We start from the raw sequence: 24,085 nt of genomic DNA, 5'->3' as shown, positions 1-24,085 counted from the left end.
ATTGGATTGTGTATATATACCACATTTTCTTTATCCATTCATCTATTGAAGGGCATCTAGGTTGGTTCCATAGTTTAGCTATTGTTAGTTGAGCTGCTATAAACATTGATGTGGCTGTGTTAATGTAGTATATTGATTTTAAGTCGTTTGGGTATAAACCCAGGAGTAGGATAGCTGGGTCAAATGGTGGTTTAATTCCAAGTTTTCTGAGGAATCTCCACGCTGCTTTCCATAATGGTTGCACCAATTTACAGTCCCACCAGCAATGTCTTTCCCCCACATTCTTGCTATCATGTATTGTTGCTTGTATTTTTTTTTTTTTACAGTTTTATGACTTTATTTAACTATCAGCAGTTAGTTCTCATCCACATTGACTGTCTGTAGATTTTTGAACATGGTAATGAGGACATAGGTTACCAAAGTATAGAGCTTGTTTGGTGAATCTTCATCCTCCTTATGTTTTCTGGATAACTGCACACGAATATGATATGGGACATTCCTTATTCCTTTGGCCCAGACAGCTTTGTTGAGCCTGGTATCAATGCGCACATCTGGAGTTCCCATCTCTTTCATGGCAAATTTCTGGATCTCTTTAAGGGCCCGAGGAGCACGCTTCTTGAAGCCCACTCCATGGATGCGCTTGTGAATGTTGATGGTGTATTCCCGGGTCACGACCTCGTTGATGGCAGAACAGCCCTTCTTCTCGCCACCCTTCTTTGCGGGAGCCATTTTGCCAGGCCCAAATTGGAAAGGGCTTGTATTCTTTTTAAAAAATTTTTTTTTCTTAGTTGTCAATATACCTTTTACTTTTATATGGTGCTGAGAATCGAATCCAGTGCCTCATACATGCTAGGCAAGTGCTCTACCACTGAGCTATAATCCTAGCCCATTGCTTGTATTCTTTTTTTTTTTTTTTATTGATTGTTCAAAACATTACAGAGCTCATGATATATCATCTTTTATACATTTGACTCAATTGGGTTATGAAAAAGAGAGAGAGAGAATTTTAATATTTAGTTTTTGGCAGACACAACATCTTTGTTTGTATGTGGTGCTGAGGATCAAACCCGGGCCGCACGCATGTCAGGCGAGCGCGCTACCGCTTGAGCCATATCCCCAGCTTGTATTCTTGATAATTGCCATTCTAACTGGAGTGAGATGAAATCTTAAGTAGTTTTGATTTGCATTTCTCTATACTAGAGATGTTGAACATTTCTTCACATGTTTGTTGATCAATTATATTTCTTCTTCTGTGAAATGTCTGTTCAGTTCCTGGGCCCATTTATTGTGTTGTTTTCTTGGTGTTATTTGATTTTGTTATTTGGTTTTTTGAGTTCTTTATATGTCCTGGAGATTAATGCTCTAAGTTTCACATGGTAAAGATTTTCTCCCATTTGCAGGCTCTCTCTTCACATTATTTCCTTTGCTGAGAAGCTTTTAGTTTGAATCCAACCTATTTATTTTTATTTTTTTTTTAGTTGTAGATGGACACAATACCTTTATTTATTTATTTTTATGTGGTGCGGGGGATTGAACCCAGTGCCTCACACATGCTAGGAAAGTGCTCTGCCACTGAGCCACAACCCCATCCCCAACCTATTTATTCTTTTAAAAAAATATTTTTAGTTTTAGGTGAACACAGTAAGTTTATCTTTTTTTTTTTTTAATGTGGTGCTGAGGATTGAACCCAGTGCCTCATGCATGCTATGAGCACCCTACCACTGAGCCACAACCTCAACCCTTTATTTATTTAAATATTTAATTTTTAGTTATATTTGGATACAATACCTTTTTTTACTTATATATTTTTATGTGGTGCTGAGGATTGAACCCAGGGCCTAGCATGTGCTAGGTGAGTGCTCTACCGCTGAGCCACAACCCCAGCCCCGCTATTTATTGATTCTTGATTTTACTGCTTATGCTTTAAGAGTCTTGTTAGAGAAGTCAGATCTTAAGCTAACCTGGTTAAGATATGGGCCTATTTTTTTTCTATTAGGCACACGGTCTCTGTTCTAGTGCCTGTCTTTGATACTTTGAGTTGGGTTTCGTGCATGGCGAGAAATAGAGGTTTAATTTTATTTTGAAATTTAATTTGAAAATTTCTAATTTTCCCAGCAACATTTATTGAATAGGTTATCTTTTCTCTAGTGAATGTTTTTGGCACCTCTGTCTAGTGTGAGACTACGGTATATATGTGTGTTTGTCTCTGCATCTTCTATTCTGTACCATTGGTCTAGTGTCTGTTTTGGTGCCAAATAACACACTGTTTTTGTTACCATGGCTCTGTAGTCTAGTTTAAGAACTGGTATTGTGATGCCTTCTAATTCACTCTTCTTGCTAAGGATTGCTTTGTCTATTCTGTGTGTCTCATTATTCCCATTGAATTTCATGATTGCCTTTTCTATTTCTATGAAGAACATCATTGGGATTTTAATAGGAATTGCATTCAATCTGTAAAATGTTTTTGGTAGTATGGCTATTTTGACAATATTAATCCTGCCTGTCCAGGAGTATGGAAGTTCTTTCCATCTTCTAAAGTCTTCTTTAATTTCTTTATTTAGTGTTCTGTAGTCTTCATTATAGACATCTTTCACCTTCTTTTGTTTGATTGATTCCCAAGTATTTTATTTTTATTTTTTGAGAATATTGTGAATGGGGTAGTTTTCCTAATTTCTCTTTCAGTAGATTCATCATTGATGTATAGAACATGTTTGATTTACAGGTATTTATTTTATATCATGCCACTTTACTAAATTAATTTTTTAGTTCTAGAACTTTTCTGGTGGAATTTTTTGGATCTTCTAAATATAGAATTATGTCACTGGCAAATAGTGATAGTTTGAGTTCTTCTTTTCTGATTTGTATCCCTTTGATATTTTCCTCCTAATTGCTCTGGCTAGAGTTTCAAGGATGATGTTGAATAAAAGCGGTGAAAGAGGGCATTCTTGTATTATTCCAGTTTTTAGATGGAATACTTTCAGTTTTTCTCCATTTAAAATGATGTTGGCCTTGGGTTTACCATAGATAGCTTTTACAATGTTGAGATATATTCCCACGATCCCTAGTTTTTCCAGTGTTTTGAACATGAAGGGGTGTTGTATTTTGTCAAATGTTTTTTCTGCATCTATTGAGATGAATTGTTTATTGGTTTTCATATGTTGAACCAACCTTGCATCCCTAGGATGAACCCCATTTGATTGCAGTATACTATCTTTTAAATATGTTTTTGTATATGATTTGCCAGAATTTTATTGAGAATTTTTGCATCTATGTTATAATGTCTTAATTACTTATTGTTGCACAGATTACTTCAAAACTCTGTGACTACATTCAAGTGAAGGGGAATTAAGCTCCACCTTTAAAAGGGAAGAAAAATAATTTATAAATATATTTTAAATCCTACAGATAATGAGGTCAGGAAAGTTTACGCATAATCATGGGCTCTCAGAGTACAGTGATTCCAAGGAATTCAGTCTCTAGTGTGCTGAAGTCTGGCTGGGCACAAATAACCGAGCCGCCATGAGGCACTTGTAGGTTCAAACAGGAACTACTTTATTGCCTGAACTCCACCGGCACTCCATGAGCACTCCCGGGAACTCTCCCAGCCCTCCACCGGGCTCTGGGAGAACTCAACGGGGGAACTCCGCAGAGAACTCAAAAGTAGTGGGCGCCCTAGGCAGCAGGAGCCGCCCTATTGCAGGACAGCAGGGGTCTATATACAAATGAATACACAGCCTGTTTCAATCCAGCATCATCCAGTACACAGCTTAACTTAATTATCATCATCTTAATGGCTCCTGGATGTCACCTCTCAACCACTCCTTCTTGCAAAATGCCAGGTGCCATCCCGACTTGGCCGTGGCTCCCAACACTAGTGGAAAGTCATCTGTCTTGCTCGTGTTGACCACGAGACTCTGGCAGTGGGAGAGGCAGTATAAATGAGCAACGAAGATAGGACCCAGAGGTGGCTTGAACCATGTCAGTGGATGCTTACTGTATTTCCCTGACCCTCATCCAAATCAGTGGATGCTTATTATACTTCCCTGGCCCTCCTGGGAAGGCCTCCTAGGAGTGGCATATGTGTTGTAATTCCCCAAACCATTTACCAGGCCCCCAAATATGGTGCTAGGTATACAGAAGGTGTGCAGACACCTTTCTGGCTACTCAGTGAATATCAGAACTGAGGTCTTGGGGGACCCTCACCCACTATAACAGCACATCTGGTAAGACTCTGGATGCTGCTCAGGATTGGCATACCGTGCTTCAGGTGGGTATATGAGCTTCCTCCAAGGAAGCACCTGTGTGTTTCCCTTCATCAGAGCCACTGGGAACATCTCTCTCTTTCTGCTCCCCTTCTCTATGTGTTTCCTCTACAAGCGCCTCACTATTTCTGGGCTTTTTGTTTTTGAGAGAGCTTGGAAGGCTCTCTTCTGCCTTATTCCCTCTCCTCCAACAATTTGCTCCCAAGTGAAGTTTCAGAATTTGCTCACTGAATGAACAATTCTGAGGAACTTCTACTCTTCCTCTGGAAATAGCAAAAAACACCTCCAGGCCTTTGCCCAGAATGCCAGGTTTGCATAGTCTTCACATCCTACTAGACTTCTGTTCAGAGTTCCAAGAGCACGAGGGTTTTTCAGTCTGTTCTGTCAGCTGGCTATAGTCTTCAGGCCTATGTGAGGCCTAGTTATGAGGATTATATTATTTATTTACAAAAATCAGGACTGGAAGAACACTGAATTAACTGTTCCTCTCGATACCTTCATTGTGAATTTCTTGGATCTGGCTGTGTGACCTTGGGCATGTTATATAGCCTCTCTGAGCTTTCCGTTCTTATCTGTCAAAAGGGGAATAAATACAGGCTCATTGTGAGAATGAAAAGTGACAAGTGTGTGTGTGTAACTGTTGTGTTCTTCCTGGAACTCAGGAAGGGCCTTGCTGTGCTGCCCTTGTCCTCCTTTCAGGGCTAATGTGCTGATTAGAAGCAAAGTATTATGGCTCATGGATAAGGAAGGGCTGTTACTGAGATCTTTTAGGGTAAGTCATTACAGGATGCCTCTGAACTTTGGGAAATGGAGAAAGGTGTGCAAGAGAGGAGCTGAGTGCTATGAAGTGGCAGGTCACATTCTTGTTCCTCACAACAACTCAGGGAGATGGAGGTATTACTCTTTTCACACACTCAGCTCCTGGAGCTCAGAGACCCTGGTCTGCTCTCTCAACCGGAGCATGGAGCTGGAGCTGGATGCTGCAGTGATGCCCCTGATGGAGGAGAAAAGAGGTAAGAGAGGTGGCTAGATAGGACAGAGTGGGAGCTCCATGATCAGAGGAACTTTAAGTCAAGAGGAAAATGAACATTTGAGAGAGTGCACCTAGGAGGCTAGTTGCAAAAAGACAGGATGAAAGATGTCTTGAGGTCAGGCATGGTGGTGCACACCTGTAATCTCTGTGGCTTGAGAGGCTGAGGCAGCATGATCATGAGTTCAAAGTCAGCCTCAGCAACTTAGTGAGACTCTACTCAAAGTAAGTAATTAAATAAATAAATAAAAAATAAAAAGCGTTGGTGATGTGGCTCAGCACACGCGCACACACACAAACATACATACACACAAAGGATGTCTTGAAACCGGAAGCTTAGAGAACAATCAGGCCAACACAACCATGTACAGATGAGGAATCTGGGGTCCAGATAGAGAAGCAGGGCAAAAGCAGGTCTGGAAATCAGTTTTCCCTGAGTGCTTATTTTGGAGCTGCATTTCTGGGTGGTGGCTGAGTGCCAGAGGGGTGGTCTATGGACAGCCCAGAGTTGAAAAAGGAACCGGATGTCTTTGGGGATATCAGAGTCCCTAGAGAACTGGGGATAAGAACAAACTGAATTATTTTGGTAATTTGCCTCTGGAAAGCTCACATTGTGACACATTTTCCTGTCACAAAAATTACTCTAATTTTCAGCTTGCTACTAAAAACAACAGAGTCAGGTGTGGCAGTGGCTAACTGTAGTTAGCAAAGCAAGCCATCACCCTACTCACGCTCTCATCGAGTCTCCCCTAGTTGACTGAATCACATCCAGATACTGATTTGTTTTCAAGGTCTTCCCAGTCTTCGCAGTTTGGCTTGTCAGCCTCTTATCCTGCCTCTCTGTTCCTCCAAAGTCTCTTTGCTCATTAGCAGCTTCTCAAATAGGACTGGCATTTTCATGTTGCCCTGTTCTATTCTAATGGAAAACCCTTTTTCTACTTTCCCTCTTCCTCTGCCTTCAAAAGCTTATCTTTCAGGCCCAGTTCCTAGGAATCCTCCTCTGTGACCCTCTCCTTGAACCCCCACTGCCATCCATCCCAGCAGAAATAATCACTTTCTCTTCCCTGCTCCCACAGCAAGTCTGTTATTTCTCTACCATAATAGTGACTGAAGTCTGACATTGTTGTGTATGAATGTCTTTCCTTCTCCATGTCTTATTAGGAAACATTTAAAATATATGCAAAAATGAAAGAATTTTACAGTTTAACACCCATAACTCTAACACTTTATTTGTACTTTTAACACTTTATCCTACTTGTTTTTTTAAGAACTTTTTTGTACTCATGTCAATTTATTACTATACTTTGAAAAAAAATTTGTTCTCATTAGTTATATCCTACTAGTTTTACCACATCTCTAACCATCATTCCATGCCTCTATCCATCTATTAATTAGATGGATAAACACCCACACATATAAACACACATTTATTTTTTGTGGTAGTGAGGGTTGAATCCAAGGGACTTCTACCACTAAACTACATTCCTAGTTCTCCTTTTAATTTCTTGACACAGGGTCTTGCTGAGTTGCCCAGGTTGGCCTTGAACTTGCAGTCCTCCTGCTTCAGCTTCCCATGTCACTGGGATTGCATACCTGCACCATCATAGCCAGCACACTGAACTATTTAGGAGTAAAAAGTCTAATGTATGTGAATGAAACTCCAATGGCTCAAAATTTTTGTATATGGCATATGCATAATTAAGGAAATGGGCAAAATGATAAAAATAGGTGAACACATAAAGGATACATGTAAGTTCTACATACTATTTTTTTTTAAAAGAGAGAGAATTTTAATATTTTATTTATTTATTTTTTAGTTATCAGCGGACATAACATCCTTGTTTGTATGTGGTGCTGAGGATTGAACCCGGGTGCGCGCTACCGCTTGAGCCACATCCCCAGCCCCTACATACTATTTTTTTTTTTTAAGAGACAGTGAGAGAGGGGAGAGAGAGAGAGAGAGAGAGAGAGAGAGAGAGAGAGAGAGAATATTTTTAATATTTATTTTTTAGTTATCGGCGGACACAGCATCTTTGTTTGTACGTGGTGCTGAGAATCGAACCCAGGCCGCACACATGCCAGGCAAGCGCGCTACCACTTGAGCCACATCCCCAGCCCCTACATACTATTTTTATTCTTACAACTTTTCAGTAAGTTTGAAATTATCCCCAAATAGAAAGTTTAAAAAATGCTCCCCTGCAAAGTTCCCTGCATCCTAATTGAGTCAGTGTGGACTGTGCCCGCAGGAATTCCATGAGTATGTGCAGCTCTTTCCTAAATATAAGTTAGCTTGCCCAACTTGCCAAATATTTGCTTCTAAGCTAAGTGAAAGTGCCAGGAGCTAAGGCAAGCATCTTTTAATTTTCATCTCTTCTCAGAAAATCTTCCCTAGAGCTAGATCTCACAAGGCTTAAATGAATTGGCAAGAGTTGCTTTTCAGCTTTTAAGTACACTGTGATGAGCTCTGAACAAAATATCTGAGATCTGGGACCTGCCTTCCTCTCTTCCGGATCTGCTGCATGACATAGGCCTTCTTAAAGGTAAAGGAGCAACTGGAGTAGAGGTCACAAACTGGCAAATCAAGAGCTGCCAGTCCATATATGCATTTGGCCTGCACAGTATTATTATTATTATTATTTTTAACAATGCTCGATTAGCTCCATTAGCTCCTGACACTCAACACACAGGACAGTTCATGTAAAAATGTGGCTGTCTTCTCTGACCACATTGGGTACATTTTCCTAGCAACTGACTAGAGATGGGCATGTACCCTTCTGCTCCAGAGTCTTGACCCCATCCTTTAATATGACCAATGGACTTTGCTCACTTACAAATTCTGCTTGGTCTTTGGACTGGAAGATCTCCAAGGGTCTTCCAGTTCATGCCATCTCTGACCATGTTTCACCTCTTTAGTGACCTCAGATGCTGAACAAGTGATTGGATGGAGCTAAGTGAAGTGCAGAAGCAATAACAGCCTATATGAGAGCTGTACACTGTACACTGACCTAGGTAGGGTTGCATTCTGGCTTAAAATGCTGAAAGCCCAGTGGTGATATGAAGGGGGTGTGACAAATAAGAGTCAAAATTGGTAAGAAACTATAAGGATTTATTGGAAATGGGGCATTCAGAATGGATGATAGAACTAGAGGAAAGCCAGGGGGCTGCTGAGCATGCCAAGTGCCTGGAACTGAGGACATCACTGTGAGTAATCTTGGAGTCACACCTGACAGAAGTTATGGTTTATGGCCAGGAAGTAAATCCTAGAATAAAAAAGGAAAGAAAAAACAACAACAAGAAAATCAAGGTGTGGTGGAAAGAGCACTGAGCAAGGATCAAAGGATGTGGCTTCTAGTTCCGGATCTATCACTTAATAATCGTGTGATCTTAGGCACATCATTCCAAAAATCCTGAAGCCATTTCCTCAGTTTAATCTGGGGCACATCACTCCACATTCCTCAACCCATCTCCTCAACTTCAAAAGTGGATGATAATGCTAGCCCCGCCTATCTCAGATTTAGGGAAAAGTAAACTTGGACTTCCAGAGAGCAAAGCACTTAGCAACTTGGGAAGTAGTATCACAAGATAAGATGAAATTCGGAAATAATTTAGTTTCAGAGTGCCAGGGCTTGAACGGCCCTTTGAGGACCCGCAATCCTCTCATTTTGGGGTCCCAAAGAGAGAAATGACAGAGGAAGGTTAGGGGCAGAGGTGAGCACAAAGATTCATTATTTAAAAAGCAGACCCCCCTCCCCCACCCCCTCTGCTGCTTCTAGGAGTAGATAAGTGAACCTAAGTCCAAGGTCAGCCTGGGCAATTTAAAAGACCTCGTTTCAAAAGAAAAAAAAATCGGGCGGGGAGGGTAGGGTGTGGTTCAATGGTAGAACGCTAGATTAGCATGCGCAAGACCCTGGGTTCAATCCTCAATACTGAAAAAAAAAAATGAACTTTGTTATTCTTTTTCTGTACTGTCTCAGAAATGCTGTGTGTTCTATCTACACTTACCGCACATCTCAGTTTGGACCAGCCACGTTTCAAGGGCGGCTCGTGGCAGCGACCCCTGGTGCGGCCCCAGCCGCCTGGTCCCCTGGCTCCTCCCAGCGAGCAGCTGCGCCAGGTTACATCACAGAGCCGCCCGCGGCCTGAGAGCAGCCCGGCCCGTGGCCCCGCGCTCCCACCCTCCCCGCTCCAGACGCCCAAGCTCTGAAGGGAATCAGTCTTACAGAACAGCCGGGGCAGCGGGTCAATCCGCTGTGCGCCCGGCTTCCGCGAGCTGGAGCGCAGCGGACCACACTCCACTAGCCTTGCCCACAACGGCCCGCGCTCGCGGCGAGTCCCGGAGCGGTCAAAGAGCCTAGGCCAGCTGCCATTGGCTCGCGGCGGTCCTCAGCCCGCCCTAGCCCCGCGCCTATTGGCCTCGACGGCGGCGCCCGCTGGGTAGGGGCGGTACTCTGCCCTCGCGCCGGGCCTCAAGAGGGCGGCGAGGAAGCGGCGCCTCCCTGCGCCCCGCCCCTCGGCTCGCTCTCCGGCTCCGGCTGCTCCGGCTGCTCCGGCTGTTCCGGCCCTTACCCGGCTCCTCACGGCTCCCTCCGGCTCCGGCGCGGCGGCGGCGGCGGCGGCGGGTAGGTCAGACGTAGGCGGCCGATCCGAGGGCCGCTTTTCCACTGTCCCGGGGCTGCCCGAGCTTGCCCCGCGTCCACTTAGACCCCTCAGGGTTGCCTAGGGCGGGGAAGGGCGGTGGCCCGGGCTCGCCGGACGTGGGGCGACCGGGAGGGGCCGGGCGGGGCCTGCGGGCGTGACCTCGCCGTCTTCGAGGCGCGGCCCTGGGGCTGTGTGTCACGGCGGGTTCAGGTCCCGCGTGGGGTCGTGGGTGGTGAAGCTGGTGGCCGCCTCAGGCTCCGGGTGTGGTGAGCTCAGAGGCAAGGGGCAGCTTCAGCCTGGGGCCTGGGTGCAGTTCGGCATGTGGGGGACTCAAGGGTTGTTTCCTGAGGCTTTAGGGTGTCAGTTGACGTGGGACTGAGGCGAGTCTTGGAGAGTGTTCTGTCGGGGGTGTGGGTGGGGCTGAGGGTTGTCTAGAGAACTGGGCCCGAGCCGCGGCTCTTACTGTGTGCGTGTGGGCCCTGGCAGTTGGACTAAAGTCCTATGGCTGCGGGAATGGGAAGGGATGGCATTAAGAGAGGGTGGGGACAGGGACTAGAGAAGGAGCAGTTGGAGCAGAGATTATGGTTTAGCACATAAAACAGGTTCTTCATTGGTATGTTGGGTTAGCTCAGGTTTATTGAAATGGTCCTTTGGGTCGTTCGGAGTGGGGTTTTACCTTCAGAAACGTGTAAATTAAATGCATTTGCTGCTTTGGGTAGCTAATCACCTTAGGTTTGTGTTTTAGGACCCGTACTCGGGGTGAAGCATGTACTCCTCGGAAAGATTAGTGTTACCCAGCTTTCTATTGGAAAACCCCTTTTCTCCTTTTCCTCTGGTCCAGTTACAGTATTGCTCCCCTGGGCCTCTCAATTCTCTCTCCCTGGCTGCATAACGTTGCAGTGTTTCTTGCTCTCTCTCTCTCCCGCCCATTTCCCTGCTGCTGCGCTTTTGGCAACTGCCCCTGCTCTTTCCCAGGGATGGTTGTGGCATTGCATCAGGGGATATTTGTGCTTGTAATTTGCTCACTCAGCCCTGGAGGAGGGAGAATAGTGTTTTGCAGAGACGGGAGGGGGTGCCATCAGCTTGGCTGGGTAGGCAGAGAAATGGGTGTGGTGAGGGGGGAATACAACTGCTCTGGGCCTATAGGGTGACATTGCCCAGTCCTCAACGCAGAGATTCAAAGACCAGCAACAGCAGCAGCTATTTTTATAAATCAATCCTGAATCCAAGCTGAGCACATGGATTTAGAGTGAACAGTTGTCATGTTCTAACTATTGTGGGGTATTACTATTTGGTAGACAACATTAGAGTTGCTAAGAAGAGACTCCATCTGTACAACGCAGTGTAGGCATTTTATTTACAACTTTTTTTAAAATATTTTTTTTTTTTAGTTGTTGTTAGACCTTTATTTTATTTATATGCAGTGCTGAGAATCAAATTCAGTGCCTCAGAAATGCCAGGCAAGTGCTCTCACACTGAGCCACAGCCCAGCCCCTACTTGCAACTTTTTTTTTTTTTTTTTTTAGGTTTAGTTTAATTTTATTTATTTTCAGTACTGGGGATTGAACCCAGAGGAGTTTTACCACTGAGCTACATCACCAGCCCTTTTTATTTTTTTGAGACAGGGTTTCATTAAGTTACTGAGGGCCTCAATAAGTGCTAATGCTGACCTGGAACTAGGGATCTTTTGTCTCAGCCTCCCAAGTCTGCACTTACTTGCAACTTTTTAACTTTGCTTTTCTCGAATCTCTTCAGGGGATGTCGTTTAAATTGATGGAGTTTAATTGTCTCTACTACATTTCATATGAAATGTTTAACCTCAGTTATACTCTTCCTTTTAAATTTAACTTTAAAATAATAATTTGAGCACTTACCATCTCCCATGAGCTAGTTTTATTATTTATTTTCAGATGAAGAATGAGACAGGAATTTGAAGTTACACAGATAGTAAAGTGACATTTAAACCATCATCTAGATCTCTCTGACCTCCATAAAGTAGTTTAGAAACTTCAGAATTTTGGTCCACACAGCATGATTTCAAGTGCTTGGGGGAGTATATTAATGCAAAGTAAACTCACTAGAGACTGATAAACCAGATGCCAGTTTATTTATGTCAGAAGTATTGGTTGTCATGTACACAGTTGAATTTAATTATCCACTGACCAAGACACCTTTATTGTTCCTGGCAGCTTAATCAGTAATAAGAAGGCAGTTGATTGTAAAATTAGAATGAGGGCACTGAATATTCTTAAGGGATTTTTTATTTTATTTTTTTGGTACTAGGGTTGAACTCAGGGGCACTTGGCCACTGAGCCACATCCCCAGCTCTGTTTTGTATTTTATTTAGAGACTGGGGTTGCTTAGGGCCTCACAGTTACTGAGGCTGGCTTTTGAACCGGAGATCCTCGTGCCTCAGCCTCCCAGGCCACAGAGATTACAGGCGTGCCCCACCATGCCTAGTTTAAGGGATGTTTTAATCAAGTTCCAGAAGCCTAGGGAGTTTCCCTTTTCCCATTGTAAGAACCCATAAACTAAAGTTGGAAAGAGCTGGGGTGTGTTTAAATACATTTCCCGGGCTGGGGATGTGGCTCAAGTGGTAGCGCGCCCGCCTGGCATGCGTGCGGCCCGGGTTCGATCCTCAGCACCACGTACAAAGATGTTGTGTCCGCCAAGTACTAAAAAATAAATATTAAAAAATTGTCTCTCTCTCTCACTCTTTCTTTAAAAAAAAAAAATAAAAATAAATAAATAAATAAATACATTTCCCACTCTGGTTGTTTGGTTGGTTTTGGTCATCTCATATATTTGTCAGCATCCCTGTGTTAAAATTCTTAAAAGTGGGCTAGGGTTGTGGCTTGGTGATAGAGCATTTGCCTAGATGTGTGAGGCATTGGGTTTGATTCTCAGCACCACATATAAATAAACAAAATAAAAGTTCATTGACAACTAAAAAAAATATTTAAAAAATTCTCAAATATACAAATAAAGTTGCTTATTAAAAAGTCATTTTCCATTGTTTATTGACACTGAAGGAAACACCTGGATTTTCTTTCTTTAGATTTTTTTAAAAAATATTTATTCTTAAGTTTTAGGTGGACCCAATATCTTTATTTCACATTTATGTGGTGCTGAGGATTGAACCCAGTGCCTCATGCATGCTAGGTGAGCCCTCTACTACTGAGCCACAACCCCAGCCCTCTTTTCATTTTTTTTTTCTTCTTCTTTATTTCTTCTTTAAAGACCCTGAGTTGCCCATGCTGATCTGGTTTGTAGCCAAGTGATCCTCTGTTCAGCCTCCCCAAAAATTCTGACGATAGGCATATACCATTATAGGCTTTGAATTTTCTTTTTTCTTGTCTAGATGACTTAATTTTAGTTAGAGAGTTGGTTTTTCCTGATCTCAGTGCCTTGGTCTTTTTCCTAATCTTGTTTCTAAATTTGGTAATCCATCCATGGACTATAAGTTCTTGCTATTGACACTTCGAACATTTTTTTAAATGTATTTTTTTGAATTTATTTTTATAAATTAAATTAAGGATTGAACCCAGTACCTCATGCATGCAAGGTAAGCACTCTACCACTGAGCTACAGCCCCAGCCCCTACACTTCAAGTTTTTGACATTATTTTTTCTCCTCCTCCTCCTCCTTTTTTTTTTTTAAAGAGAGAGGGAGGGAGAGAGAGAGAGAGAATTTTTAATATTTATTTTTTAGTTTTCGGCGGACACAACATCTTTGTATGTGGTGCTGAGGATCGAACCCGGGCTGCACGCATGCCAGGCGAGCGTGCTACCGATTGAGCCACATCCCCAGCCCTCCTCCTCCTTCTTTTTTTTACATTAAACAAGAATAGTTCATGTGTTTGTAGGGTTGAAACAGTTTTCCTTAGAGGAACATTTTTGACCCAATGGAAAGTATATTGGTGGTTCATTTGATTTTTGTCAATTTGAAAGAGAAACCAAGAAAATACCACAGTTCTCACTGTCTTTTTTTTTTTTTTCCATGTTGAACTATTGAACACAGGGCTTCATATGTGTTCAGGACACCTTTCACCATTCTACCAGTGAACTACACCCTTGATATGCTTGATATGCCCTATTTTTTATTGGTATTGGGCCAAGGCACTATACCTAGTCCTTTTTAGTTTTTTGAGACAGAGTCTCCCTAAGTCCTGAGTGTCTTGGCTAAGTTGCTGAGGCTGGTCTCAAACTTGTGATCCTCCTGCCTCAGCCTTTTGAGTCACTGAGATTATAGGCACATGCACCACCTTGCCAGGCCTGGTGTGCCCTTATTGTCACATTAAATCTGGGAATACCAGGTAACTAACATGATTCATTACTGACATAACTTTGATGAGTTAAAGTGATGTTGCCTTTATTTCTCAGAAGGGAAAACAAGTCCTCAAGACATATGTACTCCAGGGGAAAAGAATTAAGCTCTATCTCAAGAGAGGGGTATCCAGGAATTTGTGGGCATATTTAAAAATCACTATAGTGTTTTATAATACTTATAGGGTAGCTGGGTGTGGTGGCACATACCTGTAATCTCAGTGTCTAGGGAGGCTGAGGTAAAGAGGATTGCAAGTTCAAAGCCAGCCTCTGCAATTTACTCAGGCCCTAAGCAACTTAGGGAGACCCTGTCTCAAAATAAAAAATAAAAAGGACTGGGGATATGACTCAGTGATTAAGCACCCCTGGGTTCAATCCCAAGTATTAAACTAAACAAACAAAACACCCCCCACAACTCTTATGAGAAGATGCTTACAAGGCTATACAGAGATCTGAGTTGTCCTTCAAATTTCATCCACTCATTTTAGTATTCATCAGTGAATTTTTTTTCTTTGCAATGCTAGGGATTGAACCCAGGATCTCACACAAGCCAGGCAAACACTACCACTGAGCCACATCTCCAGCCCTTATTAGTGAATCTTGCCAGCAGCAGCAATCATTGTGGTGGTCTAATGGTGATTTTCTCTGTTCCTACTTCTTTCTATTTATATTATTTGGAATTCTTCTGTAAGTAAGGTTTATGTTTCCCATCCATTTCTTTTTTTCTTTATTTTTTTTTAGGTGTAGATGGACATAACACAATGTCCTTTATTTTTATTTTTTAGTTTTCGGCGGACACAACATCTTTGTATGTGGTGCTGAGGATCAAACCCGGGCTGCACGCAAGGCAGGCGAGTGTGCTACCGCTTGAGCCACATCCCCAGCCCCAAAATGCCTTTATTTTTATGTGGTGTTGAGGATTGAACCCTGATCCGCCTGTGCTAGGCGAGCGCTCCACTGCTGAGCCACAATCCCAGCCCCCCCATCCATTTTTTTATCCATCAAATCACTTATATCAACATGGACTCATTAATTTTTTTTTTTTTTTTTTTTTTGGTACCAGGGATTGAACTGAGCCAGCTCTGTTTTGCTTAGTGCCTCACATTTGCTGAACTCTCCATCTATCTGCCTCAGTCTTTCCAGCCGCTGGGATTACAGGTGTGCGCCACAGGAGTGTGCCTGGCCTTGTGAATTTTTTTTTTTTTTCTTTTTCAAGTGCTGGGGTTTGAACTCAGGGCCTTGTGCATGTGAGGCAAACACTTTACCAACTGAGCTATAGCACCAGCCCCTGATGATTTTTTTTTTTTTTTTGGTTAGCAATCCAAAACTGTATTTTGGTGTTGGGTTTGTGGCTCAGTGGTAAAGTGAGGCACTGGCCTCAGCACCATAAATAAAATGAAGTTATTGGGCTGGGGATGTGGCTCAAGCGGTAGCGCGCTCGCCTGGCGTGCAGCCCGGGTTCGATCCTCAGCACCACATACAAACAAAGATGTTGTGTCCGCCAAGAACTGAAAAATAAATATTAAAAAATTCTCTTTCTCTCTCTCTCCCCTCTCTCTCTCTCTCTCTCTCTCTCTCTCTCTCTCTCTCTCTCTGTCTCTCTGTCTCTCTCTTTAAAAAAAAATAAAATGAAGTTATTAAAAAATACTGTATTTTGGGGGCTGGGGATGTGGCTCAAGCGGTAGCGGGTTCGTCTGGCATGCGTGGGGCGCTGGGTTCGATCCTCAGCACCACATAAAAATAAAATAAAGATGTTGTGTCCACCGAAAACTTAAAAAAAATAAAATAAAAAAAAATTCTCTCTCTTAAAAAAAAAAATTACTGTATTTTATTACTAGTTTATCCAGCTTTGGCCATTTTAACATTGGTACCTGTGAGGTTGTTGTTTTTGGTACCAGGGATTGAACCTGGGGTGCTTAACAATTGAGCCACATCCCCAGTCTTTTTAAACATTTTTTTTTTTTTAAATTTTGAGACAGGGTGTCACTAAGTTCAGGACTTTGCTAGATTGCTGAGGCTGATCTTGATCTTGATCCTTCTGCCTCAGGCTCTGGAGGTGTTGGAATTACAAGTGTGAGCCACCATGCCTGGTCTGTGTTCTTTATATGTGTGTGCGCGCACACACACACACACACACACACACATACATACACTTTTGTGTTTTAGGACTTTCTGATATTGTAAGATGCTCCTTTCTTATTTTGTATTTTCTGTGTCCCAGTGCTAAACTAAGCCATTTCTCCAAGGAGCCCTGGTTTCTTTTGTTAAAAAAAGAGTATTAAGATAAAGATTTGGTTTCTGAATGTGTGTTTCTTCTGGGGTATCACTGCTTCTAGGTCCTCTTGGGACAGAACTAGGAAATAATGCATGTGTATATGGACATATGCATATATATCCACATATATATGCATGCTCACATGTGTATATATATCTGATTTTCTGTCTCTTTTCATATCTGATATCTGACTCTAATCCAGCATCAGAGAATTCCTTCTAGTATTCCCCTTCTTGCTTATTTGTAGCATCTTTTCTGACAAAGAAATTTGGGGGGCTGGGGATGTGGCTCAAGCGGTAGTGCGCTCGCTTGGCATGCGGCCCGGGTTCGATCCTCACCACGACATACAAACAAAGATGTTGTGTCTGCCGAGAACTAAAAATAAATATTAAAAAAAAAAAAAAAAAAAAAAAAAAGAAAGAAATTTGGGTGGCTTAACAAATAAAATTTTAAAAATGTAATATAAATTTCTGAAGCATTTAGCAGGTGTTAAGTACTTTAAATTAAATTGGTATTTAATTTATTTATTTGTCCAGGGCCCTGAATGCTGGGAAAATGCTCTACAACCAGCTCCTTCGGGATTTTAAATTATTGTTTTTCAGTTTGAGAGGTGAAGTCATTTGCCTCTGGCCAAACAGGAAGTGAGTGTCTAGCTCAAATTGATGACCTGTACTCACTTTCAGTGCAGTGTTTCATCCCAAGCAAGGAAGTCTCTTCATATCAAGTATATTGGCTAACTAGTTAATATTTGTCCCTTTTTGATGGAATGCTTCTAGTTAAAGAAATTACTGTTTTTTAGCAGTTTTTAAAAAACCTTTTTTTTTTTTTTTATTGAGGACAAGAATAATTCCTTTCAAGAACTTCTTTCTACTTGTACAGTCATAGAATTGGAAGAGATTTTAAGGATGATCTAGGCAAGTTTTTTGCATATAATGTAATCTCTCTCCAGTCCTCCACACAGGTATTTCTCAAGATAGGGAACTCATAGCTGGTGGTTACCAACCAATTCCATGTTTGCAAATTTGTCATTTTAGGAAGACTTCCTTGAAGATGCTTTCAAATCTGCTTCCCTACAGTTTCTGTTCTGTGATTCTAATTTTGCTACCCCCAGTTATTTTTATTCTGTGAATCTCCAAATTCCACTTTCCAGCTCTTCAGTGACAGTTATTTTGCCCCACTGAAGTTTTTTCTTTTCCAGACTAAACAGTTTTTTTTTTTCTCCAGATGTTTCTAATGAAATGTGCTGATTTTTTTTTTTTTTTTTTTTACTATGTTGGGCATCATCCTTTGTACATGCTACAGTTTGTCAAAGTTTGTAAGATATGGTCTAATCTAGATATTGTGTTAGGCTTTTGAAATGAAGTGATTATAAAATTCATTATGACTGGGTGTGATGGTGTGCTTTTGTAGTTCCAGGCAGCAGGCGGGGGCAGGAGGATTACTTGAGCCCAGCTTGGAAACAGTGAGACATCATCTAAAAAAAAAAAAAAAAAAAATCAATTATGCTGGGTATGGTGGCATATGCCTATAATACCAGCATCTCAGGAGGCTGTGGCAGGAGGATTGTGAGTTCAAAGCCAGCATCAGCAAAAGTGAGGCCCTAAACAGCTGAGTGAGACCCTGTCTCTAAATGTAAAATAGGGCTGTGGAGGCTGGGATTGTGGTTCAGTGGTAGAGCACTGGCCTAGCATGGGCGGGGCTCTGGTTCCATCCTCAGCACCACAAAGCGCCACATAAAAATAAAGGTATTGTGTTGTGTCCATTTACACCTAAAAAATAAATATTAAAAAAAAAAATAGGGCTGGGGATGTGGCTCATAGTGCCTCAGTTCAATCACCAGTACCCATTGCCAAAAAAAAATTCAATTATAATCCCTGCCCATAGGGAATTTACTACTGAGTCATTTTCCATCAGTGCTTTTTTTTTTTTTTTAAAGAGAGAGACAGAGAGAGAGCGATTTTCGGCAGACACAACATCTTTTTTGTATGTGGTGCTGAGGATCGAACCAGGGCCGAACACATGCCAGGCGAGCGCGCTACCGCTTGAGCCACATCCCCAGCCCAATCATCAGTGCTGTTTTAGAATAAATTATTTTTCTTTTAATATTTATTTTTCAAAGTTAGTTTGTATCTGTCTACTAGAAAACTTATCTCTATATCTTTTTCCTAGAAGTGCTATTAAGCCAAGTCTTTGTCCTTGGTTGGTTGGTTTTTCTGAACCATATGTTTGACTTTTTTTTTGGGGGGGTGCTGGGAATCAAACCCACAGCCTTACATGTGCCAACCAAGGTGGTCTGTCATTTTCTTTGCTAATTTCTGTCCGTTATTCCAAAGGGATTATTTTGAGTATTGTTTCTATTACCCTTCCTGTGTCTACACAACTAACTTTTTTTTTTCCGATTTTCACTTGGGTGATTTAAAAAAAAAAAACACTGAGTATCAACATAATACCCTAGTAGTATGTAATTAGAGCCAAAATTTCATGCTTAATTTTTCTCTTTACTATTTTAGGAAGTATATCCAAGAGAGATCTTGGTTTTGATTTTCTATAGTTTGTGTTTAAAATTATGATTAAAATATTTTACATCTTAAAACTGAAGGTTGTAGTTCAACCTTTCTTTTCTTCCCCTTATTTATTTATTTATTTATTTATTTATTTATTTATTTCTGCTACTGGAAGTTGAACCCAGTGGTGCTTTACCACTGAGTTATATCCCAAGCACTTTTTATTTTGAAACAGGGTCTTGCTAGATTGCTGAGGGTCTCAAGAAATTGCTGAGACTGACCTCAAACTTTTAATCAGGACTTCTGCCCCAGACTCCCAAATTGCTGGGATTATATGCATGCATTATCATGCCTGGCAGCATAGCTAGATCATTTTAATAGTTTTGATTGTTGACCAAAATTAGGTTATATGATTCTTTTTTTTTTCCATTATGACAAAGTATAGGTAGTTTCTGAATAACATATAAATAACATATAAATAACATATAAATCGTTGTAGCTTTCCCTGGTGTGGGGACACACTTCTCTAGTTCCAGTGGTTCAGGTGGATGAGGCAAAAGGACTGAAGGTTCAGGGCCAGCCTTAGCAACTTAGTGAGACCCTGTCTAAAAATAAAATAAAAAGTTTTGGTGCAGTTGTGCAGGACTGTCATCCCAATGGCTTGGGAGGCTGAGGCAGGAGGATTGCAAGTTCAAAGCCATTCCCAGGGGCTGGGGTTGTGGCTTAGTGGTAGAGCACTTGCCTGAAATGTGTAAGGCATTGGGTTCCATTCTCAGTACCTCATAGAAATAAAAATAAAATAAAGATTGGTTGACAACTAAAAAATATTACAAAAAAAGCCATTTTCAGCAATTTAGTGATACCCTGTCTCAAAAAATAAAAATGGTTGGGGATGTAGCTCAGTGGTAGAGCATCACTGGGTTCAATCCTTTGGTACCAAAAATTAAAAAAATAATAGTAATAATAAAAAAAAATGGCTGGGTGTCTGGGTTTAATCCCCAGTACTACCAAAACAGATGAACAAACAACATCAAAGAAAATACAACAACAAAAACCCAGAAAAGAAAAAAAAGAAATAATTTGGGGGAGTGAGTGTTGCTTTGGGTGGCAGGTAAATAAGTGATTTCTGAGCTTAGGAAGAATTTGGGAGTAGAGGGGTTAGGGGATCAGGTAGACTTTTTAGGATTGGTTCAATTCATATCAGCTCAGGTGTCAATCTTTATTTATTGCCTTTCTTTGGGAAAACCTGCTCTCGGGTCCCCTCTTGCATTGAGAGAATTTTGTTCCTGTTTCTATTCTTCAATAAATTCTTATCTTTGAAAAAAAAACCAAAGAAAGTCTTTTGTAACCACTTTCCTAGTTTAGGTTGTTTTTTTTCTTTGATGTTTTATTTTATTAACCTTTGAGCATTTATCATTTCACATTTAAAAAGATACATTCCATAAAACTTATGTTTTAAAGCATATAATTTGGTGGGTTTTGATGTAGTCATAGTGTTCTGCAACTATTACCACTATCTAATTCCAGAACATGTTCATCATCTCAAAAGAAACCCCATACCCTTTAGCAGTTTCTTCCTGTTCCTTCTCATTCCTCTATCCACTGGCAACCACAAATTTTCCTTACTCCATTATGGTATTTCATATAAATGGAATCATACAATAAATGGCCTTTTGTGTCTGGCTTTTTTCATGTAGCCTGTTGTTTTTAGGTTAATCCATGTTATAGCATGTGTCAACCATTTATTTCATTATTATGGCTAAATAATATTTCATTACATTGATACACTTCATTTTGTTTATCCATTCATCCATTGATGAACATTTGTGTCAATTCTCTTTTTAGCTAATATGAATAATGGTGCTATGAACATTCTTTGTATATTTTGTGTGGGCATAGGTTTTCATAGGTATACCTGGAAGTGGAATTGTTGTGTCATGTGGTAACTGTGTTTAACCTTTTGAGGAACCACCAAAATGTTTTCCAAAATTGCCTTTCATTTTATATTCCTATTATCAGTATTTGAGGGTTCTAATTCCCTCCATATCCTCGAAAGACTTGCTGATATCTTTTTGAGTATGGCTATCCTAATGGGTATGAAATGGAATAACTCATTGTAATTTTGATTTTCCTGATGACTGATGTGCTTATTTTTTTTTCTTTTTAGAGAGAGAGAGAGAGAGAGAGAGAGAGAGAGAGAGAGAATTTTTTAAATATTCATTTTAGCTTTTGGCGGACACAACATCTTTGTTGGTATGTAGTGTTGAGGATCGAACCCTGGCCGCACGCACGCCAGGCGAGCGCACTACCGCTTGAGCCACATTCCCAGCCTTGATGTGCTTATTTACTAATCGCATAACTACTTTGGAGAGTATTGAGATCTTTTTCATTAAAAAAAATTGTCTTGGCATCCATGTTGCAAATCAGTTTACCCAATAGATACACAGGTTTATCTCTGAACTTTGATTTTATTCTGTTGATTTACATGTCTTTCCTTATGCAAGTACCACACTGTCTCAACTTTGTAGTATGTTTTGAAATCAAGAAGTGTGAGTTTTCTAACTTTATTCTTTTTTTTCAAGATTGTTTTTTATTTTTTACTTTCAAACTAAGTTGCAGAGGCTGACCTGGAACTTTCCATCTTCCCACCTCAGCCTCCCAAATTCTTGAGATTACAGGCCTGCACCAACATGCCGAGCTTCTAGATTTTTTGCTATTCTGGATTCCTAGCATTTTCATATGAATTTTAGGATCTCTTGTCAATTTCTGTGAAAAAGGAAGTTAAAATTTTTAGATACTGTATTGAATTTGTCAATCAATTTAAAGAATATTGCTCTCTTAAACAGTTTGAAATCTTCCAGTTCATGAACATGGAATGTCTTCTTTTGTATTTTGTTAATATTTTTCAGTGGACACAATACTTTTATTTATGTTATGTGGTCCTGAGGATCAACCTAGGGCCTCACACATGCTAGGCAAGGACTCTACCACTGAGCCAAAACCCCAGCCTTTTTTTTTTTCTTTCTCTCTTTTTTTTTTTTTTTTTTTTCCAGTTTTGATAGTACTGGGGATTGAACAGGGGAACTGTATAGTTGAGCTGTATTGTAGGCCACCTGTTTTTTGTTTTTTGGGGGGGTACCAGCACTCGACCACTGAGCCACATCCCCAGTCCTATTTTGTATTTTATTTAGAGACAGGTTCTCAATGAGAGCCTTGCTTTTGCTGAGGCTGGCTTTGAACTTGTGATCCTCTCATCACAGCCTTTCAGGCTGCTGGGATTATAGGCTTGGCCACTGTGCCTGGCTACAGCCCTTCCTTTTTAAAAATATAAAACATAAATTTTTTTTGGGGGGGTGCTGAAGATACAGCTCAATAGGTAGAGTGTTTGCCTCATATGCACAAGGTCCTGGGTTCAATCCCCAGATTAGGCTGGTCTTGAACTTATATTCCTTCTGCCCTAGACTCTTTAACACCTGGCGTTGACAGGTGCAGATTACTGTGCTTAGCCATTTATTTATGTCTTTAAGTTCTTTCTCAGTGTATAAGTCTTTGCACTTCTTTGGTTAAATTTATTACTATTTTTTTGTAGGCTGGGGTTGTAGCTCAGTGGTGGAGTGCTTGCCTTGCATGTGTGGGGCACTGGATTCAATTCTCAAACTGCACATAAATACATAAAAAATAAAATTTCATTGACAACTAGAAAAAAGTTATTATTTTTTATTTTTATTTTTGTTGTACTGGGGAATGAACCCAGGGCCACTTTACCACGGAGCCATATCATATTCATATATATAAAATAAAAATATTATATTCAATGAAAAATATTTAAAAAGGAAGATATTCCATCTTCATGATCTGGAAGATTTAAAACTGCCCAGTATTTTCTGGGCACGGTAGCACATGCCTGTAATCTCAGAGGCTAGGGAGTCTGAGGCAGGAGGATCCAGAGTTCAAAGTCAGACTCAGCAATGGCGAAGCACTAAGAAACTCAGTGAGACCCTGTTTCTAAATATAATACAAAATAGGGTGGGGATATGGCTCAGTGGTCAAGTGACCCTGAATTCAATCCCAGATACCCCCCGAAAACAAAACAAAATAAATAAGTAAAATACAAACTAGGGCTGAGGTTGTGGCTCAGTTGTTAAGGATCCTGAGTACCAAATCCCTGGTACCAAAAACAAACAAAAAACAAGACAGCAATATTCTTTTTTTTTTTTTTTTTTTTGTGTGTGTGTGTGTGTGTGTTACTCGGGCTTGAACCCAGTGCCTTGTGCATGCAAGGCAAGCACTCTACCAACTGAGCTATACTCCCAGCCCAAGATAGCAATATTCTTTAAATATATATATATATTTTTATACACATATATATACACACAAGCACATGTTTATTTATTTAAGTTTTTGATGGATCTGTATTTTATTTATTTATATATAGTGCTGAGAATGAAATCCAGTACCTCATACATGCTAGGCAAGTGCTCTACCACTGAGCCACAACCCCAGCCCCTTACAATGTTTTTTTTTTTTTTTTTTTTTTTTAAATTCCTTGGGATTCTCATATTGACTTTAAATTATAAATATCCATTGGACTGAGACCCCTTTGAAATCAGATAGTATTTACTTTATTTTTGTTCTTCATTTCTCTTTCCCTTCTGCCAAAAGTATATTCAGTTTATGCTGGAGTAATGGTGCTATTATGGTGGGATTTAGTAAAGCATACTGCTACTAATGGCTTGGAAAAATGCAGAAAGGAAGTAAAGTATTGTAAGACTATTTTTGCCTATTGTGAAATGTTTCCTGGGCTGGGTTGTAGCTCAATTGTAGAGCTCTTGCCTATAATGCACAAGACCCTGGGTTTGATCTTTAGTGCCACAGGGGAAAAAGTTTCCTGAGGGCCCAGAGAAAGATAATTCTTATCTGTTTCTGCCACTCTGTACCTCTTGCCTCTAGTTGTTCTATGTTTCTAGAACTCAGAATATAAAAGATTTAAACTTCTATGAGTTAGAGTAAGAACCTTATTTTAATTTTCTGTATTGTTTCTCTGGGGAAAT

General features: G+C 40.7%; 1 protein-coding gene and 1 pseudogene across 1 annotated transcript in view; one reads left to right on the top strand and one right to left on the bottom strand.

The window, feature by feature from the left end:
- Window positions 1-319: 319 nt before the first annotated feature.
- On the bottom strand, window positions 320-729 carry LOC143409617 (large ribosomal subunit protein eL31 pseudogene; annotated as a pseudogene).
- Window positions 730-9,802: 9,073 nt separating this feature from the next.
- Window positions 9,803-24,085, top strand: part of Map4 (microtubule associated protein 4) — a 168,275-nt gene continuing 153,992 nt past the window's right edge. The window contains exon 1 of the mRNA XM_076844973.2: window positions 9,803-9,911. The gene's annotated coding sequence lies outside the window, so the exon portion shown is untranslated. The remainder of the gene's footprint in view (window positions 9,912-24,085) is intronic.

Source organism: Callospermophilus lateralis, chromosome 1 (assembly GCF_048772815.1).
Source record: "Callospermophilus lateralis isolate mCalLat2 chromosome 1, mCalLat2.hap1, whole genome shotgun sequence".
NCBI lineage: Eukaryota > Metazoa > Chordata > Mammalia > Rodentia > Sciuridae > Callospermophilus > Callospermophilus lateralis.
Note: the sequence above shows the minus strand (reverse complement) of the source record. Positions and strands in the feature narration are given on the sequence as shown.